Below are 21,329 nucleotides of genomic sequence, written 5' to 3'. Positions count from 1 at the left end.
TTTTGTGAGCTCTGCTGAGACTGATGAGGCCTTTGATTCTAGGAGAAACCAGAGAAGATTCTCCTGGTTGTGGAACCAGATAATGTGTCAGGGCTTTGTGAGCTCTGAATGAAGAAGGAAGTGTTTTTCCCTGTGTGTGTTGCTCGTCGACTGGTACAAGTCTTGAATAAAGGAATGGCCCACCATTTTTTGACTCCACTGTTTCTTTACCGTCTGTCCGAATCAAATGGGAACCTGCATGTGCATGGCCATGACAGCAGCGACTACTGGCTGTGCAGGTATATACAAGGGAATACTACTTCAGCCATAAGAAACGATGACATATTGTCATTTACAACAATATGGATAGCACTTGAAAACATTATACTAAATGAAATAAGTAAATCAGAAAAAGCTAAGCATTATATGATTTTATACATAGGTGGAATATGAAACTGAGACTCGTGGACATAGATAAAAGTGAAGTGGTTCCTGGGGGTGAGGGTGGGAGGGAGGGGCATAAAGAGGGACAAATATACAGTGATGGAAAATGATTTGACTTTGGATGATGGGCACGCAACACAATCCACAGTTCAAATGCTATAAAAATGTTTACCTGAAACCTATGTACTCTTATTGATCAGTGTCACCCCATTAAATTTAATTTTCTAAAACCAAACACCTTTTTAAAACAAATTTTTTTTGTAGATAATCAATAACAAACACTTTCTCTTATTATCCCAAACATGCTAATATGCTGTAAGTAGTGCTTGCAAAGATTTTGAATAATATGTTATTCAACAGCTTTTTGGTTTAAACTGATTGCCAGTAATGACAAGCGGTTTCGATGATGTAGTAGGAAGAATCCTTCAATACATAACAATGTCACAGTCTGTTCCTAAGTGGTCTTATGAGTTGTTAGGAGTTTTATGTTTCAATGGTAATATGGCATTGATTTTAAAGGAATGTGCAGCAATAATGATTCTTTTTGTGGGGGGTTTCTTTTTCTTTTTTGAAGAAGGAATTTCAGAAAAATAGAAAGACATATAAGTTATATAGTAAGTGTCTTTCAAGTCTCAAAATGTAAATTTTAGTTAAAAAATTCATATAGTTCACAGCTATCAGCCTTCATGGTAATCAAAGACCTGTGAGTGGATTCGGAGCTTCTGCTTGGGAGTGGCTTTTATAACTGTTTACATTAAAAAGGACAAAGAGCGTTACATTGATATGGTCCCATTCTTTCCTGTGAGCACAGTCCCTGCTGTCCACGAGTCTCTTGAATTCAATGTCTGTCTTTTAGGTGAAAATACTAACATTGCTGGTTTTTGAGCAGGAGAGGTTATATTTCTCCAGGCCTGGTACATGAGGGGCTTGCGATGTTACATACAACGCCTCACGTCTCCCTTAGAGAAGATGGCTTCAGAGCGCTGAGTGCCAATGAAATTATCAGCGCCGAGGCCTGCTCATAGCATCTCTGCACAGGTCTTTGTTTCCACACAGTCTGGAAATGGTCTCCAGGCTCTGTGCTCTTTCTTTGTTCAGAGGAACAAATACAAAAGGCAGGTCATTGTCACGTGCTAAGGAGTAAAAGTCAAAGTAGTATTTGGTATAAACACAGGCAGGAACATTAATATTAAACTGAAGTACTATAGCTACAAAAAAATGTCTTTCCATCTCATTCATGTCCTCAACTAAAATGTCTTTGAGGATCTGGCAGTGGTCCACATTCCATACAGCCTCATCGTCCCAGACCTTGGAGGGAACAAGAATGCTGCCCAGACAATCTTTCCCAGTTAGTGGGGTAAACGTCAATCTCAGTGTAAGTCAAACGCCTTTCTAAGTAAGCCAAAGCTACCACTGCACTATCAGCTGTAAGCTGCGGGCGCTGAAAAGAGTTGGGACAAATCTGCAGGTAAGTGTGTGTTCAGGATCACGCTTACAGTACTCCTCTGAAACGGTTTCTCTTATGAGTGAGTGTGATTTCCCATCAGACATAGCCACTGGTCTGTTTGTGTCTGTTCTTTATGTGGCACTGTATTGCTAAGGTCACACACTTTGCTGGGGTTCTAAGATTATGCTGGCAAACTGTGCCTTCATCTAGAAATACTGTTGAGCGTGAGCTATACTTTTTAGTAAGGTACCTTGGAGAATCATGGTTTAAATAGTCGCTCTTCCTCTTCCCTTGCACAACCCTGTGAGATTTGCTTAGGAAAACTGTGTTTGTCCTCAGGCGGTCAGAAGGGTTAGATTCCCCAAAACGAACTCTTCCGGTCATAGATGTGCTGCATGTGGTAGCCCTGTCGGCTTCAGATCTGACTCAGTGGGCTCCAGGGCAGTGGGTGGCGGTGCTGCCGCCACTGTGTCCCCTGCTGCCGCCTCATCCACCTCAGCGTGGGTAGCCCCACATGTAGGCACAGCTTTGCCCACTGTTCACCTGTTCCCCAGCTGCTACCGCCTCACCTGAGCTAGGTAGTCTACAGAAACACTTCCTTTTAACTTTATTTATTAATTTTTAGAAAGGGGAGAGAGAGAGGGAGAAGAGAGGGAAGAGCAGGAAACATCAACTCCCATCTGTGCCTTGACCAGGCAAGCCCAGGGTTTCGAACCGGCGACCTCAGTGTTCCAGGTCAACGCTTTATCCACTGCGCCACCACAGGTCAGGCCGTTCATTGTTTCCTTTAAATTAAAAGATATGAACTTGGTACTGCCATTGCCCAGTAGGGCTGATATGGTTGAAAATAGTAAGGTAGTCCTTTTCCCTCAGCTGTGGGGAAAGGACTGTGGTTTTAAAAGGAGGGAATGTGGTTAAGGAGCTTGTGTTTTTCAGAATTAAAGTTCAACGTTTCTGGCCAGCCTCTGCTTATGAAGCCCTGGGGTCCCTAAAGGGCCATTGCAGTGGTGGCACAAGCTCTGGTCCCATTGCGGCTGCACTGTGAGCAGAGCTGCCCAATCAATGCCCTGCTAGAGGCAATGGCTGCTGATGGCCCCTCACTGCCTCCGTTTCCTGGTTTGACAGCCATATTTTTATCTTGAAGAACTTTTTTTTATATCAAACAGGATTTCTTGAGTCAAGTGTTTATGTTGAATGGTTCTCAGTGGGGAGACACTTGACAATGCTTGGAGACAGTTTGGTTGTCACAGCTCCGAGCGGGAGGTGTTACTACTGGTTCCTAGGAGGCAGAAGCTGGGGATGCTGCTAACTCGCCTACAGTGCACAGGACACCGCCCATAACCAAGGATTACCCAGCTCTAGATGTCAGCAGGGCTGAGGTTGAGAAGCCCTAACATAAACAATAACTCTTAAAGGTAAAAATAAAAAACTTTCAGTTAAACAACAAAACAAACTACTTTTCCTAATGTCCTTCCAATTCTTCCACAAAACAGAAAGAGGCAAGTGAGACGAAAGCCGGCTGCTGGCCGGGCATGAATTATTGTTGTTGCTGTCTAAACGAGGAAGATTTTATGTCTAAGTAAGCTGACAGCAGGTCAAGTTTTCAAAAATAAGGAGTGGCTATTTTCACAGTGTTATCTTGCTTTACTTTTGTACAAGTTTTAAATGGAGAGCATTTGATCACTGCCTCAACGTTCTGCGTTAGTCATCCCGACAGCACTTCCTGGGAGGGGAGGGGCGTGGCGGAGAGCAGCCCGTCAGGATCTTCTGACAAGTCCCAGACCACCGGGAGGGGTGCTTCGCTTCCTACTCAGTACAAGGAACAATGAATTTTGAGCCAAGCAGTTATTAGTTATTATGAATGCATCAGCACATATTGGTCAAAGGGGTGAAGGCTGTTGCACAATAGAACCAGACGTTGTTGAGAAAACTTGTATAATGCCACGGACTAATGGTGTTAATCTATATTGTGTGATTCTTTTCTTTCCATTTGCTGGCCTCTTCAGTCCACAGTCCAAGTGAGGATCTGTTAAGTAGATCAACTTAAACCCAAGAGAGATACCATTACTGCTTGTAGCACTGCATTACAAACAAGCAGGAGATGGCTTTGTCTTTTAAGTGCCAGTTAATTTACAATAACAGTTGTATTCCAATGAGTTGATTGCATACAACTCAAGTACATCAAACACTGTTTCCTTGACAGTTTTCCAGTTGCTTCATGATCTTTCCACTGCAGCTTTTGTCCACAGTTCTTCAGGTTTAGTAGACAGACAGTCCAATCAGATGCTTAAACATAGTCACACCTACTTGGATGCTTCAAGAGAAAAAGTTGGTAAAAACATCTGTGGACAATCCAGTCCTTCACTGACTGGAAGGATTAACCACATGAGACAACCCTTATGAATCATATTTATTCCTCTTTTCGGCATCATTTGTGTCCAAGCTTTTCAAAGCTCAAATCCAAAAGATAAGTTTCTTTTCCTGAGTGTTGTTATTTACATAACTCTCTGGACCTTGGAGTTTTAAGCTCATAAAAAAAAGTCAATAAGTAAATGTCCTTCTTAAGCATTTTAAAATTGCAGATGATCTTTGGCTACATTAGAACATTTGCATTTTGGGAAGAGAAGTCTATTAAACATCTGCTTTTGCCTGTAAACTATAACTGAGATTGGCTAACTGCTTGATGATTAAGACTGAGTTCTCTCTGGGCAGACCTAAGTCTATTCGAGTCTCTGACCCATGGTCAAGAAATGCAAATATGTGTGAGCTTATATGGAAAATCATTTCTATACCAATGGAGACATATGTGGAATTGATTTTTCCCCCTAGTCTCTAAGTAAATGCATCTTTTCTATTTTTCCTCCCCCTTTTTTTCTTCCTGTCTGTTTCCCACCGTTTCTGCTAACCTATTGACCTGATGTTGAGTGAACTCCTAGCTTTGAAAAAACAGACTCTGTTACTGCTTCGAGTTGCAGAGGGACTTGATCAGCCACATTTTGACTCAAAGATAAAAACAGTTATGGTTTGGAGGACTTTGGTTTGATATAAAAGATTTCTTAAACCCCATAGTACTTTGCATCCTTGGGTTATCCTACAAATTCCCACCTGGAACATTTTATAGCCTCAGTTCTCTGAACGCAAATGGAACAGTTTGTGCTGATTTAGGGCATCACTTCTTCAATTAACTACAAAAGGTCTGCATCTTAATCCCTAAGACTTCAATTGAGAAAGATTTTCACAATTTGCACAGCTAGAACCATGTAATTTGGGTAAGTTATTTAATCTCTGTGGGTCTGCTTTCTTATCTATAACATGAAAGAAATTGCACTAAGTGACCTTGAATGTTTTTCTTCAAGGTCTAAAATTATATGATTCTGTGATTTATTTTTCCATATGCACATTATCCTTTGTTGAATAGAAGTTCAAGGTCTGTAACACACACCATAAGTAAATAGAGTCCAGTTTACAGACTTGGGGTAATAGCCTAGCTTCCCACCACTTATTTGAATTTAAATTACTTATATACTTCTCTGGGATGGATTCTTTTATCCATGATATGGGGACAATATTAACCTAGCCCATAAGATTCTTATGAGAATCAAGAGGTAATTTTAGTTAAAGAACTCATTTTAATTAAAGAGATAATTTTCAAGTGCCTGAAATAGTGACTGGCACTTAGTAGATCTTCAATAAATGTTACTTCCCTTCTCTTTTGGAGCATTATAATAAAACTCTCCTAGTGCCCTGATTTCTTCCAAATTTGTAAATCATTCCTCATCAAATAGACATTGGCATGGCTGTGCCTATTTATTAACGATAGGCTAAGAGGGACACAGTGAAATCCAAGCCAAAGGGTCTGTCTCTTGCTGCAGACAAAACTTCCTCATTTTTGTTATTAAGAGCTCTCGGCAGTAAAAGCATCTTGGGATTTAACAGGAAACAGCTATCAGCCAGATTGACCCCTGTCAAAAACTTTATGTCAATAAACATTTATAAGGAGTGAAGTTTGATAAATGTGGCTTTACTTTTAAGAAATGTGTGGCAATGGCAACTTTGTGTCTGGTGTTAAGATCTTTCAAGGTTATTTTCCCCGTTCACCATCAGCTTCTTTCCAGCACTGAAGTGATTGAAACTGAGCATCTATGAAGAATTTTACACATAGCAACACTGACTCATTTTTAACCAGGAAAATAGTAACAAATCGGATAGCTCAGTTGGTTAGAGCATCATCCCAAAGTGCAGAAGTTGCCAGTTTGATCCCTGGTTACGGCACATACAGATCCATATTTCTCTCTCTCTCTCTCTCTCTTTTCCTCTCTCTAAAATCAATAAACATTAAAAAAGGTAGCAGTTTCCTTCTAAAATAAGACAGTTTTTTCTGTGTATCTGAGACCTGAGAATCCTTGCCTTCCTGATGAAGATGAACCTACATTCTCCATGCTGGTCAAACATAGCTGAAATTTACTTTGGCCAAAGAAAACTTTGTTTAGGCTTTATTATGCTGAGGGAATTGTAGGATTCCAGAACTGAAAGAGAACCTGGAAATGGTGGTCTGAATCCTTCTCCTTCTCCCACTTGGAAGTGAGTGAAGTGAGCATAACTGGGATGTTAGTGTAGCAACCAGGGCCCAGCCTAGAGAATGGTCGTCGAGGGTGAATCAAACTCTTCATCCTTTTAGGAGAGTCAAGCAAAGTCAACCACCTAACCAATGGGGTCAAAAGAGAGGGTGGAGATGGAGCCAAGAGAGGGGAACCAAATGAGCTGGAAGAGAAGCAAGGAGGTTCCTGGACCATTGCTCTGAAGAGTGAGCATTTATGTGCCTTACAATTAATTGGCAGCTGTCTGGGGCGTAGGAGGGTTTGGCTGGCTTGAAAATTTAGGTGGATGACATAAATCCTAACCTTGGTTTTTGAAGAGGCAACTGCTGCACAGAGAGGCTAAGAGTTAATGCTAACATTGACACAGCTAGTTGTCACAGCTAGTTGGTGGCAGAAAGGACTAGCTCTGGGATCTCCAGATTTCTTGTTTATCTCTCTTCTTATGTTTTCTTTGTTATTTAGTTTAAGAGCTGCCATTTACACTTGAAATGTTCTGCTTATTCCAGAGATTCTCGGTTTCATTCACATTTCTTGTTTAAGGTGAGTAGAGGATGATCTGTGCAGGGAAGATCATCTCAAACTGTAAGAAAAAGTAGTTATACTGTGTTTGTTTAATAACCTTCCTATTTACAAGTGCATTCTTCACACAGAGCAGCATTCATAAAGACGGAGTGAGAGTGAATTTAGAAATCACAGAATAAGAGCCCTGGCCGGTTGGCTCAGCGGTAGAGCGTCGGCCTAGCGTGCGGAGGACCCGGGTTCGATTCCCGGCCAGGGCACATAGGAGAAGCGCCCATTTGCTTCTCCACCCCTCCGCCGCGCTTTCCTCTCTGTCTCTCTCTTCCCCTCCCGCAGCCAAGGCTCCATTGGAGCAAAGATGGCCCGGGCGCTGGGCATGGCTCTGTGGCCTCTGCCTCAGGCGCTAGAGTGGCTCTGGTCGCAATATGGCGACGCCCAGGATGGGCAGAGCATCGCCCCCTGGGGGGCAGAGCACCGCCCCTGGTGGGCGTGCCGGGTGGATCCCGGTCGGGCGCATGCGGGAGTCTGTCTGACTGTCTCTCCCTGTTTCCAGCTTCAGAAAAAAATGAAAAAAAAAAAAAAAAAAAAAGAAATCACAGAATAAGAGTATCTTTTTCTTACATTTTTCTACTATTCTTTCTCTATGACTTCAGAGAGAATATTATTTTGTTTTTACCTTATACTTTTCTAGGCTCCAGAGTAAGTTATAAAATAAAATAAAAATCTTATCAAAATATTTTCCTTAATTTGTTTTAATAATATAGTTTTATTATTGACAATTTATAACTTTATATTTCAAAATAATTAGTTCAGAGAAGTCTGATTATATATGGTGGAAATTATATGTCTTTATATCCTCTTCCTCTGGACACTTCATGAAAGTGAGAGGAATATTTGAAACTAAAAAAGAGATAAAGCCAAAGAACAAAGATTATGGATGAGATGACATCACCAGCTGAGAGATGACTACAACATTTGGAAAAATAGAAGCAGTTGAATGAATGGGAACTGACTTCGCAGTGTATAGAACACTCAACTCCTACGTGAGCGGTGGAGAAGCCAACAAGTAGCATCCCAGCTTGTGCTATGGGACCCCAGAAAGGCAGGAGAATTGAAAGCACCAGCTATCTCTGAAGGCAAAGAGCAGAAACCAGATTGAGTGAATATTTATGAGCTCTACCTCCAATACCTCTTAGTTAGTGAGAGCTGCTACATTTCCATCCTCTTTTTTAAATTTTTATAGTGGCTCACTTTACATTTTATATAGGGCTGTGTTTCCACACACACAGATGGAATTTGGGGAGAAATTGGATTTAAAAAATGCTTATTTTGGCCTGACCAGGAGGTGGCACAGTGGATAGAGCGTTGGACTGGGACAAAGAGGACCAGGTTCGAAACCTCAAGGTCACCAGTTTGAGTGCAGGCTAATCCAGGTTGAGCGCGGGCTCATTCGGCTTGAGTCTGGGCTCACCAGCTTGAGCGTGTGATTATAGACATGACCCCATGGTCACTGGCTTGAGCCCAAAGGTTGCTGGCTTGAAGCCCAAGGTCACTGGCTTGAGCCTAAGGTCATTTGCTCTGCTATAGCCCCCCAGTCAAGGCACAAATGAGAAAGCAATCAATGAACAACTAAGGAGCTACAATGAAAAATTCATGCTTCTCATCTCTCTCCCCCTTCCTGTCTGTCTCTCTCTCTATCTCTGTCACAAAAGAAAAAGCCCATTTTGGAATTAGTTTAATTTAGCAAACATCTGAGTGTCTACTGTGCTGAGCTGATCCAAAATGACTAAGCCCCAAATTCCTTCCCTCTGAGTCTCAGAATCTAACTGGGGAGACAGACAGCCCAGCTAATTATAAACACGGCAGAATGTGCGTCGGGGCTGTGAGAGAGGTGGGAACTACTAGAGGATGCAGAGGGAGAAGTCCAGAGTCAGCCTGGCGGAGGCATAGAGATGTCAGAGAGAAGGGGTGTTGGGCCGATCCTGAAGTATGGGACTGGGGAGAAAGAGGCTTTTGAGGAGCAGAGGCCCAGAGGCTTCTGTGTTCCTGGGAATACAGAATTGTCAGATTGTGACTAACAAGCAGCACGAGGCACACTTTACGGAAAAAAGTACACGTGAGGCTTATATTGTGAAATAGATATAGAAATTTATCACAGTGGATCTAGAGATGGGAAACGGTGTGATGTTTAGCTTCCTCTCAGGCCATCCCTCTGAGAGCACCACACTGTCTGAATGGAAAGGTCCGAAGGGACGTAAGGAGTTATGTTTATTGTTAGTGGGTTGTCATTGCCATGATCGTTTAGTCATGGGGTGTAAAGGGTTCTCCTGGGATGAGCAGGCTGTCACAGATAACCTTCTCTGGGAGTGTCTTTCTTTGGAAATCCAGGAACTCATCTGAGGGTGAGTCCACCGATGGAACTTTTGGACATCACAAAAGCTCTGAGGGAGATATCTTGGGGCACACGGGGCTGACTGCTAGGAATCCACTGGAGAGTCAGATTGGTCGGAACCTCCAGACTGCATTGCCCGGTGTAATGGAGGACAGTAACAAGAAGATAGTGGTCTGATGGAGCCCCCATGATCTGCTGCAGTGACTCCTGGAGATCAAGGATCATGGCGTACATAGCTTGGTTGCCCCAGAGCCCATGTTGGTAACCTGCCCCCGAGGAATAGTAGATGTTAGTAGTGATCTTACCTACTCTACTAACTTATCCACTCCATAGTGATTAATGAATTCATTCAGTAAATAATTATTGAATAGCTTCCATGTGCCGGGCACAGTTATGACTCATTCTGACCTCTTAAAAACCACACCTGCCTCCATGGGTCTCATGGCTTTTGCAAGGATGAGCCCATTCCTAAATTATCTTGCTAAAGACCCCCAAACCCTAGATAACACAGACTCAAGTCACCATATTATACCTGCCAGATTTTATGTTCTAAAAATTTATTGTTTGACCATTAAGTACTGTATTTTATTGGCTATTTACAATGATTTATGTTCTACCTATTTACCTAACCATTGGAGTCATGAGTTGTTCCCTAAGTGTCTTAACTGGTTGGTCTGGATTAAGTATCCACTTAAAAAGTTTTTAGTATTTGCTGCAAAATCCCAAACTTAATAAGTGCAAGGTTTATTTTGAAATCAGTTTCACATACAGTTTCATAGCAGGAAAACTGTATGGCCTTCAGTGTCCGTGGGGGGGACGACAGATTTTCCCCTGTGTTCTGGACCACAATTTATTATTGTTTAAATCAATGCATGACTCTTTGCATACCAGCCTGTACGTTGGGTCATACAGACTTAACCTCAGAACAAAATCACTTTGTTCAATGAAAAACAGGGCCCCTCTGGATGGACCCCTTTCCATGTATTCCATAAGAAAAAAAAGTTTGTTTGACTGCATGATAACCTTAAACATAATTCCTCATAGAAATAAACCTGACCAATGTCTTCCCCACCCCGCCACAGAGGGGAACTTAATGCCAGCCTCAGCTTTACCTCCAGGGCCTTTGTGTCCTGCTAGGTGGACAGCACTCGAAAGAACAATGGCCAATGAGAGTGGGCATGAATTCTTCACAAAAGTGCGGTAAAGTAAAAATTCTCGTTGTGATCAAAGTTCTTTTATGTATACTCTCCAGTTTATCCTTTCAATAGTTCCGAGTCTTTCATGATATCAGGCGACTGAAAACATTTTCTGGGATCGTGGAAACGACGGCAGTTTTAATTCCCCTAAGAGCAAGGTTAGTAGATGCGCAGGCTTCGAAAATCTCTGGGGTGTCTGTGGTTTACCGCCACTTTTGAAAAGACATCTGTTTGTCCCATAGCCCCATAGTTTTGGTGTTGTCTTAGAGATGGAGGTGCTGCTCCTTAAGGGGACACTAGGTAAATGTGAGCCCACTCTTGCATAACATTTTGTAATTTTGCTTTGGTAAGGGGATCTCAGGTACTTAGGTGTGATGGAAAAATCCTTCCGAATGTTTTGCCTTTACTCTCACACAAATACACTCACAACACCTCTGACACCAGATGTGTGGGTATTTCCCCTCACACCAAACAATTCTCTGTGACACCAGCTGGGTGTCTGATCATTGAATTCAATTCTGACATTACCTGGAGTTCGAGCAGACCCCACAGGGTAAGGGCTCTGTCTCTCAGGACTGTCCCCCACAACTTCCATCTGACTTGACTATAAATTTAGGTCCCACGTACCTCTCCTTGGAGTCTGTCCTGTGCTAGCACAGCTCACAGAGCTCAGGAGAACGTTGACTTGTGTCTGTTGGTTTATTCTAGAACAAAGGGCACAGATGAACAGCCGGATGCAGAGGTACATAGGAGAGATCGGGAAGGGTCCGGAGCCAGGAGCTTTGTCCCTGTGGAGCTGGGGTAGGCTGCCCTCCTAGTCCGTGGGCGTGTTCACCAACCCTGAGTTCTCTGAACTTTGTACTTTTGGGATTTTTATGAAGGCTTCACCACAGTTTCAGCCCTTCTTGCCTCTCTGGAGAATGGAGGGGTAGGGGAAGGGGAGGACTGAAGTCCCAGGCTTCTAATTATAGCTCGGTCTTTCCAGTGACCAGTCCCTATCTACAGCCCATCAAGAGTCACCTTATTAAAACAAAAGACATTTCTATCACCCAGGAAATTCCATGGAATTTAGGAGTTCTGTGTTGGGAACCGTGGTCCAAACCAAATGTTAGAACAAAAGATGCTCCTAGTGCTCTTATCACTTAGGAAATTACAAGGGTGTTGAGAATTCTGTTCCAGGAACTGGGAGCAGAAAACAATAGAAGTCTGTTCTGTTTCACATAGGGGAGGTGATTTTATTATTTCAGTTATTTAAACCTTGCAGCTTGGAAGCGCCTGGGCTCGATATGTCTACTATGTCCGCTGTTTTGGATCTCGTAACTTTGGGGTTAAGAAGCCAAGTGTAGGACTAGCACTTTATAACACTGCTGTGCAGGCACTGCCTGCTCCCTGCTCCTCTCCCCCAGTAGGGATTCTCAGTGACCTGAGCCCTTCTGGTCTGGCTTCTCTGGTCGTCACTGTTTGTCACTATCCCTATCATTCAGAGCGTGTGTGTGTAGTGGGCCCCTAGTGTTCTCTTTGTCCACTACTTTTTTTTGTCTGAGAATAGCACCCCCCACACCCCTACTAAATTTTTTGAGAACCTCCCCTTCTGTCTCTTTCACCATGGGATTCCGGTGAAAGCTGCCACAATCTTTTTTTTTTTTTTTTTTTTTTTTTGCATTTTTCTGAAGCTGGAAACAGGGAGAGACAGTCAGACAGACTCCCGCATGCGCCCGACCGGGATCCACCCGGCACGCCCACCATGGGGCGGCGCTCTGCCACCAGGGGGCGATACTCTGCCCATCCTGGGCGTCGCCATGTTGCGACCAGAGCCACTCCAGCGCTTGAGGCAAAGGCCACAGAGCCATCCCCAGCGCCCGGGCCATCTTTGCTCCAATGGAGCCTCGGCTGCGGGAGGGGAAGAGAGAGACAGAGAGGAAGGCGCGGCGGAGGGGTGGAGAAGCAAATGGGCGCTTCTCCTGTGTGCCCTGGCCGGGAATCGAACCCGGGTCCTCCGCACGCTAGGCCGACGCTCTACCGCTGAGCCAACCGGCCAGGGCCCTGCCACAATCTTTTATGTGCATGTACTGTGGCCCCTTGGTCATAGCTGATTAGCCCGAAGTTGGCACTGACTGAGTTTGGGCGAATCAGAGTCCTTCCCTGGGAATTTTTAATGTTGGGAAGAAGAGAGTCAGTCTCTTTCTGGAGGTTCCAGTGGTGTGTTGTAAAGCTCGGGAGCACTCTTGGGCCTTTGTGTCCTGCCAGATAGAGGAGGCTGATGTGCGGTGAGAAGTGGGCAGCTGGGTAGAGAGTGCAGAGATGGGAGCTGGGGCCAGGATTTGCGTTTCTGGTTCCAAGTGTTCCCTAGCAAAGCTGAGTTCTTGCCTTTCTCTCAGTTTGGTCCTTCAGCTCTTCCTTAGAGTTTTGTGAGCTAACAGCCCCCCTCCCCTTAATTCTGCTAGTTCAAATAGGATTTCTGTCTCTTAGAATCAAGAAGAGTCCTGTCTGATACCCCTTCCCCTAAGCCACTCCTTCCAGCATTTGAAAGATACCTTCCTGCAACTCGTCTTTTCTGTGCCCAGAACATCAACTATCTAATTTGATTCAGTAACTAGTTACTATGATTTAGAGGAAACACAGGCGAGCTCCCATGAGGTTCTGGAAAAATCTTCTGTGCTTTGTTATTTCATGGATTATTGACACTAAGGTGGGGTTGTCAGGCTTGGCCAAGGGTTGTTAAGAGACGTGGTGATGTGGCTCAAATCACACAAAACCAGCTTAAGGGGTACTAATGCCTCCTGCTCTTGGTTGACTTGGCATGGTTGGCTCACTAAAGTATTGAAGAAATGTGACCCTGAACAAGTGAGTCCAACTTAGGTTGGCTCAACTGTGTAGCTTATCCCAATACCATTTCTAGATAATATCTGGCTCAGATGTTAAGGAAGTCTATCTGTTCTATCTGATGACTTTCTTTCTCAACCTCGCTTACCTTTTTCTTGACCTGAATGTTGTCGCTTTTTAGGTTGACCTAACTTTCTGGGAGTAAAAACATTAATACCTCAAATGAAATAAAGTCTTGGAAGGACTGAATCAGACAGAAAAGAGAGGAGATGTAGAACTTGAAAAAGACGAGGGAAGGAACACAACAAAGGAGATGGAAAAATGAGTTAAGGTGTGATCACTGTCGTGAAGTGGGGAAAAGGTTAGAAAGAAGAGATCGGTGTAAGCCAAAAGGAAATTAAACAGGGAACTTGAATCCTCTTCATGTATTTTGAAAGAATTGGAGAGCTTCTCATGCTTCTAGAAGAGAAAAAACTAAAAAGTAACAGCAAAGTTTCAACCCACGGTTTCCTGTCCATCTGGAGTGAGTTGGGAGCTAAGGAATGAACGCCAGCAGTATTAGCTTGATAGAATTTCCCATTCATGGTGCAGATTGGTTCTGATCAGGCTCTGGACATCCTGAGCCAAAGTAAGTTCTGTTCAACTTGGGATTGGATCCAATTTCACCTGGATCCTTTGGTCTAAAAAAATGCTGTTGGGAACAGCCTGGTATCCCGAAAGGGCCATTCCCTGGCCTTTCCCGGTAGGAATGATTTGAAGGAAAGGCCTTATGTAGCACCCTGGCAAGCTTCCTCCTAGGCTTAGACCTCTGGGCGTGTATCTGCCCAGCTCTCTGGAAACAGCTCCTAGAATAGGTTTGAAGCGAATGAGCAAAGTACTGGAAGGTGATGTATCTGTCTTGTAGGCTCATTTTGCTCCTTTGTTTTCTATCTAGTGTGGGTTAGATGGGCTATTTTCTTACTTTTTCATTAATTAATGCCTCCACCAGCTTGTAAAGCACAAAGAATCAGCTGATTCATCTAGAAAACAGCTTCATGCTCCCTCCACACTGTGGATTCAGCATAAATGCAGTTTAATCCTATCACCCTCCCAGACAAAGTCAGCCTTTCAGTCCTTGCTTTAAGGGTGAGCAAGAACAATGAGTGTGTTTCAGTGGTTTCGGAATACTTAAGAGCAAGGATGTTACAACTCATGGAATATACAAAACCTTTGCCAGCCAATATATTTGATAGATGATAAATGTGTTTGTAGAATAAATCCACGCTTGGGCAGAGACCCATTATCAACAGCTGCAAAGCTTAAAGAGGATATCCTGCGGGGATATCTTTCACAAATACAAAAACACATGAATACCAGGGTTGTTTCAGATGGACTCTGTCACCAGTAAAAAAAAATCACTTTTCAGAGATAAAATGTCACCATGAGAATTTCATTGCTTCCAGAATGACCTTAGCTACGTTATTTATGGACGCGCATGGATGACAAAGCCTTTTCCTCAATGTGCCACTTTATTGAGCTGGAAATGAAGTGGAGCCAAGATGGTGGAGAGGATTTGTTTGTTTTGTGTTGTGACAGAGCATGAGGATCCCAACTGCTTAAACAGCTGTGTCATAAATAACCCACGTAGGACAGATGCAATGTGGGTGGGTGGGTGGGGGCCGCAGGATGCATTTGTGAATGGAATGGTTGGACACATAAAACCCTCTATAAATATTGAAAGGTAACTAAAATCAACCACACGTATTTAAGAAAAACACAAAAACAGAGTTGGAACGTTCAAACCAAGGCTTAATGTTGATGAAATGGCCAATCTTCATGGAGTTGGTATTTTAGTGAATCTGCATTCCATTTTATACAGTCCTCCAAGCCAGAGATCTGAGCAGGAATCCTCTTTCTTCTACATCCTCCACATCCAGTCAGTCATCAGGTCCAACATTTCTACTGCCTAGTTATTTATTGAGTCTAGTTTTATCCATTTTTCTCTATTTAGTATTTCTTGACCATCCCTGCAGAAGTGGGGCAGCATAACAAATGTTTGTTAACTTTGCCATTCAGCATTTGCACAACTTTTTTGAGGATACAGTTTTACTTTGACAGCAACCCCTTTCCCATTCTCAGTCCATGAGCTTCCCTATGAGGCTGACTTCATCCCTGGAGCCTGTGACTTAGGTGAAACCAATCTGAGCAGTTTATTCCCTTGACCATAGCCATTGTTCAGGCATGAGCATGTGATTGAAAGTAGAACAAAGTCAAATGAAGTTCAATTATGGCCCTGTGTTTGATCTATAGGAAAAGCAGATTTTCTTTTTGTTGAACTAAGAGTTATGGAGATAGGAACCTGAAGTTCCTAAAAACCATTCTTTAGATTCAAAGATTGGAGCTTATCTAGAGGAAGAGCTAGAAGGAGGAGCCCAGAAACATTGTTTGTGACTGAACCAAGCTCCTCCAGGAGGCAAGATTCAACACGGACTCTTCAGTTTTGTGAATTCATGAAATACCCTTTTTCTTCTGCTTAAGCCAGTTGGGGTTAGGTTTTTTTATTACTTGCAAGCCAAAGCATCTCAACTAATACTCCAATTATTTCCCTCTACGACACAGCACCTTTTATATCCTTGGAATTTTTCCCTTGCCCTACTGTGAAGTTTTGACTAAAACCTAGTGTCTGAGTAAAGATGACACACCTAGGACTTTTCTGTCTGAGGGACGGAAGTCAATCACCAGGGTCTTCCCCGGGCATGGGCAACATATGGCCCGTGGGCCGGATCCGGCCCATGTAATGAGTTTATGCGGCCCGCGATTAAATTTGTAATGTTCTCTACACGACGCACTGTAGAAATGAAATAAATGGTACTTTTAAATCATTATACATAAACTACGATATCTACAGTAATCTTCAGCTCAACTTATATTTGTGAACAAACTTTTTCTTTAATGAATCTAAATAAAAGTACAACAAGATCAAGATCAAATGATTTACATTTGGAGGCTGTGTTAAAAATAGCTACTACAAGTATAGAGCCAGATATTAAAAAAATAATAGGCGGGCCCTGGCCGGTTGGCTCAGCGGTAGAGCGTCGGCCTAGCGTGCGGAGGACCCGGGTTCGATTCCCGGCCAGGGCACACAGGAGGGGCGCCCATTTGCTTCTCCACCCCTCCGCCGCGCTTTCCTCTCTGTCTCTCTCTTCCCCTCCCGCAGCCAAGGCTCCATTGGAGCAAAGATGGCCCGGGCGCTGGGGATGGCTCTGTGGCCTCTGCCTCAGGCGCTAGAGTGGCTCTGGTCGCAACATGGCGACGCCCAGGATGGGCAGAGCATCGCCCCCTGGTGGGCAGAGTGTCGCCCCTGGTGGGCGTGCCGGGTGGATCCCGGTTGGGCGCATGCGGGAGTCTGTCTGACTGTCTCTCCCTGTTTCCAGCTTCAGAAAAATGAAAAAAAAAAAAAAATAAAAAAAAAATAATAGGCGATGCAAAGCGCCTCAACACGTCACATTAGTTTTTTTGTTAATTTGTTATACTAAATTACTTACATTTATTCATAAACAAATTACATAATAAAATTTTGTTTACTTAAATGAGTCATTTTTGTATTTAGCATTTTTTAATTTTAATATTTCGTCTGGCCCGTGATAAAAGTTTTCTTCCTAATCTGGCCCCGGGGTCAAAAACTGTTGGCCATGCCTGGTCTTCCCTCAGTGCTAATGATTGAGCAGATTATATATCTGGCATAGAATTGTATACCCGGAGGAAGAATGGATAAAAACTAGAGAAAACAAAAACAGAAAGAAGTAGGACAAAGAGAGAGGTGGTTACCATAAAAAATGGGAGCAGATTGTTCTTTGCTTCTATCCAGCTCCAAAGGAAAGGAAGGATTTAGTTGGAGAGGGAAAGAGAATGAAGGTTACTATTCCAGCCACTCACAGTAGTGAGAACTAGGGGGAAATATTGCCCTTCTGTTTATATTTGCAGAGAATATGGAGACGAGAGTCAGATTAACCCAGCCTTGACCTGTGGTGGTCATGGTTCCCATAGAAATTGACCATGAACATAGGCAATTTCACAGCTTTCACAAGAAGAGTCCTTGACTAAGGCGATATGATTTCCGAAGGTGGTGATCTCAATACCAGGGGTTGATTTAATAGGTCATTTTAAGAAAAATAGCTTAGTCTTTACAATGACGCTCAGGAGGGCCCTGATGGCCCTCTTCCAGTATTGGATTTGCTCCAGATGCCCTCAGGAGCTTTGCTTGATAGTCTTAAACTTCTCAAACTAAGCCCAGGATTTTTTAATTTGGGAATTATGAGTTTGGATGTATCCTCCACAGATCATATGGTAGATGCTGGAATAATAGCACATGAAGAGGAAGTATGTTATTTCAAAATTCCCTTGGATTAAAGAAGAGGCCAAAGACTGTTAGATGTCATTGCTAAAATATCCAATTAATATTCCATATTCTGGAAGGAAGAGGTACTATAGTTAATAACAAAGACTCCATAGTTAGCTAGTCAAGCACACACATGGAATCAGAAATACTTTTAATCGACCGTGTCAGATCCAAGTGCTCTTATTTTATTTCCTTCCAAGTCTTCAGGGTGCTGGAAAGTGGAAAATTCATAGTTTGAAATACTTGGGACACAATCATGTGGTCAACCACATGGGGAGCTATGACTCTCTCTTCTGCGCCCTCTCCCTTGTGATCTCTCTGCCTCTTTCCCTGCCTTATAGCTCCCCAGTGCTCTGGCCCCTTGTTCTTCCTTTCCACCCACCTCTTCCTGTCTAATTTTGTGCTAGCTTCGGGGGAGGGCTGTTTGTTATTCTCTGCTTTTTCTGGGGGTGGGAGCAAAAATAAAGTGGGGGCTTTGGGTCCTAATTGCAGAAGTGAGATGGGAAATGTTCTCTTTGGTGATGAACTTAAGGCAGAGGAGTTAAGGGATTAGATGGCAAATATTTATTTTCGGCTAGCACTTTCTCTGTTTATTACATTAAAATAATTTCTTTTTCCCTACTCAGCCTTGAGTGATCTTACAGAAACACCTTATTAGGGTAAGTACCAGGATCTAAGAGCAAGTATGGAAAAGACCTGTCACATGAGAAAAGCACCTACACAGAGAAGAGGATCACCACATGCTGAGATTTAGGGCAGGAGACACTCAGAGACGCTTTCAGGCTTTTACTGGGCTGCATGGCATTTGCCGTGTTTTATAGCTTTTGTATGAAAATTCCTGGGGTAACTTATCGTTTCTTGGCTTCCATTAGGAAAAGGAGTCAGGGTCTCTGCAAGGGTAGCCATAGTAGCTTGAATTTCTTCCATCTCAAAACAAATGGAGCCCTTGCACAACACTCTTCTTGACTGCACTTAGCAGTTAGTATATGGAAGGTGAATGTAGCTCTACTAAATATTTATCCCATTTTTAAAATTAGTTATTTACTTATTTGTCTCTTCCTATTAGACTATAGGCCACTGGAGGTCTGACTTTTCTCCTTTAAGTCCCCATCTGCCCAGCACGATCTGTGGGGTATCCTTGATGCTTAAATCTGCTGAATAAAAGGGTGAAGTAACCATACGGTAGGGAACATCAGGAATGTTTGAAATTTTCAAAAGAGATTTGGGGAATTTGTTTGTTTGCTTTTCTCATGTGTGGAACATCTTTACTGGCAAAACTTTGGTTTAAAAGAAGCAATGATGAAAAATAAATATAAAGAAGTTGAAGAAGCTGATAAAGTAGTCACCGTTGAACATGTTTCTCAATACATGACCCGCAGACCACAAGCTTCTTCCGGAAAGCTTGCTCTCATTCTATCTGTGATCCCATCACCCAAATGTCCCCCTGTAATTTATTACATTTAATTTCTTCTTGCTTCAAATCAAGTATCTACTTTCTGGTTATTATTTTTAGAGAAAAGAATTGATGCTGCGGAAGTGCAATGCCTGGCCCTAATGCCCGATGAGTCCCTAGACTCGGACTTTCAGACCTTACTCTGTTCTTCACCACACTCTACCCCTCACCCCGACCCTATTTTAAACATCCTGTTTAAGATAGGGCTGAGTGTCCTCTCTGTACTCATTTTGTGGCAGATGGAAGAAAGGGAAGTGAGAATGATGTGGAGATATTTGAGTGTGTTTTCAGAAAAACAAATGTAACTCAAGGCTTTTTCTATTCTGTATTCTATTAATGCGATCACCACAAATGCCCATCTGAATCAATGAATAGTTATGTTGCAAAGACAAAATAGTATATAAAAAAAGAAGGATGAGATGTATATTTTATATTTTTACATACACATATTATTTGTTTCCTAAGTTTCTTCTTGGTGAGCGATAGAATTATTTTACTTGGCAAATTATGGAATAATTGTTTGACAAGCTCACAAATGGACAGGATAACAGTGGAAAAGGATTAGTTCCCAGGCATACAAATTTTGCTTTAGGTAACAGTAGAGTTGAGCCTGACATTTTTAAGGATCAGTAATGACCAAAATGTGCCCCATCTGCTTAATGCTTGCAAAAATGAGTTAGTATTGAGAGAGAAATGCCTTTTATACCTTTTCCATTTCTCTCTTTTCTTCTCCTCCTTTCTCTCTTTTTTTCCTTGTTTTCTTTTCAACAATGCAACATATATTAAGAAAACACACTCATCTGGTTATTCGTCTGCAGCAACATCTTTACTTATTTAAGGACCCCTTTGTGGCCCAGGCAGTTAGGCTGTCTCATGCCTTTCAAGTGCCCCCCCCCCTGCCCTAGAAGAGAAGCATCCAGATTTTTCTATTTTCTATTTTTTATTTTATTTTATTTTTTTTTTGTATTTTTCTGAAGCTGGAAACGGGGAGAGACAGTCAGACAGACTCCCACATGCGCCCGACCGGGATCCATCTGGTACGCCCACCAGGGGCGATGCTCTGCCCACCAGGGGGCGATGCTCTGCCCCTCCGGGGCATTGCTCTGCCGCGACCAGAGCCACTCTAGCGTCTGGGGCAGAGGCCAAGGAGTCATCCCCAGCGCCCGGGCCATCTTTGCTCCAATGGAGCCTTGGCTGCGGGAGGGGAAGAGAGAGACAGAGAGGAAGGAGGGGGGGGGGTGGAGAAGCAAATGGGCGCTTCTCCTATGTGCCCTGGCCGGGAATCGAACCCGGGTCTCCCGCACGCCAGGCTGACGCTCTACCGCTGAGCCAACCGGCCAGGGCCTATTTTCTATTTTTAGTGACTGTGGGGTTGAGTATAATGGGTGGGGTGAGAAATGTCCTTTGGCTTGAAACAGAATAATGTTGGAAGGGATAAGGAATATTTCACTGATAACAATGTTAAGGTAGGGTTAGAACTTTATATTTTCATCAATCAATTAAAACAAAAAGTTTTGATAACTCAAGAAAGCAGTGTGTAACCTCAAGAAGCTCACAGTATCACTCTCTTCTATTGGTTTTATGTTTTCCTGGACAAGAGTTTCAATAAAATGTATGTACCATTGACCTTCCTTCATGGGTGTCTGGAGGAAAACAGAGGAAACATAAAAGAGTTTTTCCATTCTTGCATGAAAAGTGCTATAATACTACAAAGTGCTGCTCTATTTTGTAGGGGGAATCACGTGATAATAGAAGCTTTATGGTGAGGTTTCTTGGAATTTTTAATGCATGTAGGATTGGAAGATGCAGATGGGATGTAAGTTATTAAACATCAAGATCATGGCAATAAAGATGCCAGTGTTCTTTTGATAATGTACAGAACTTTATATTCTTGTGTGTGTGTATCTGTGTGGGCCTTCATTTTAAAATATAAATATGCTTTTAAAGTTTTGACAAATGAAGTGTTTTTTGACTGTGAGTTAAGGCAAAAAAAAAATAACCCACTCCCAAATCAATGGCATAAAATCAGTTATGTGCCCAGTGATTAAGTGAATTCCACAATCATATTGGGAGTCAAGCCCTCATAAGATGCCCCTATGA

The 21,329-nt window shown here is 42.9% G+C and overlaps 1 pseudogene; it reads right to left on the bottom strand.

The window, feature by feature from the left end:
- Positions 1-1,358: 1,358 nt before the first annotated feature.
- On the bottom strand, positions 1,359-9,604 carry LOC136377045 (cyclin-Y-like protein 1 pseudogene; annotated as a pseudogene).
- Positions 9,605-21,329: the final 11,725 nt, after the last annotated feature.

This window comes from Saccopteryx leptura, chromosome 6 (assembly GCF_036850995.1).
Source record: "Saccopteryx leptura isolate mSacLep1 chromosome 6, mSacLep1_pri_phased_curated, whole genome shotgun sequence".
Taxonomy (NCBI): Eukaryota; Metazoa; Chordata; class Mammalia; order Chiroptera; family Emballonuridae; genus Saccopteryx; species Saccopteryx leptura.
The sequence above is the reverse complement of the archived record's forward strand: the minus strand, read 5'-3'. Positions and strand labels throughout refer to the sequence as shown.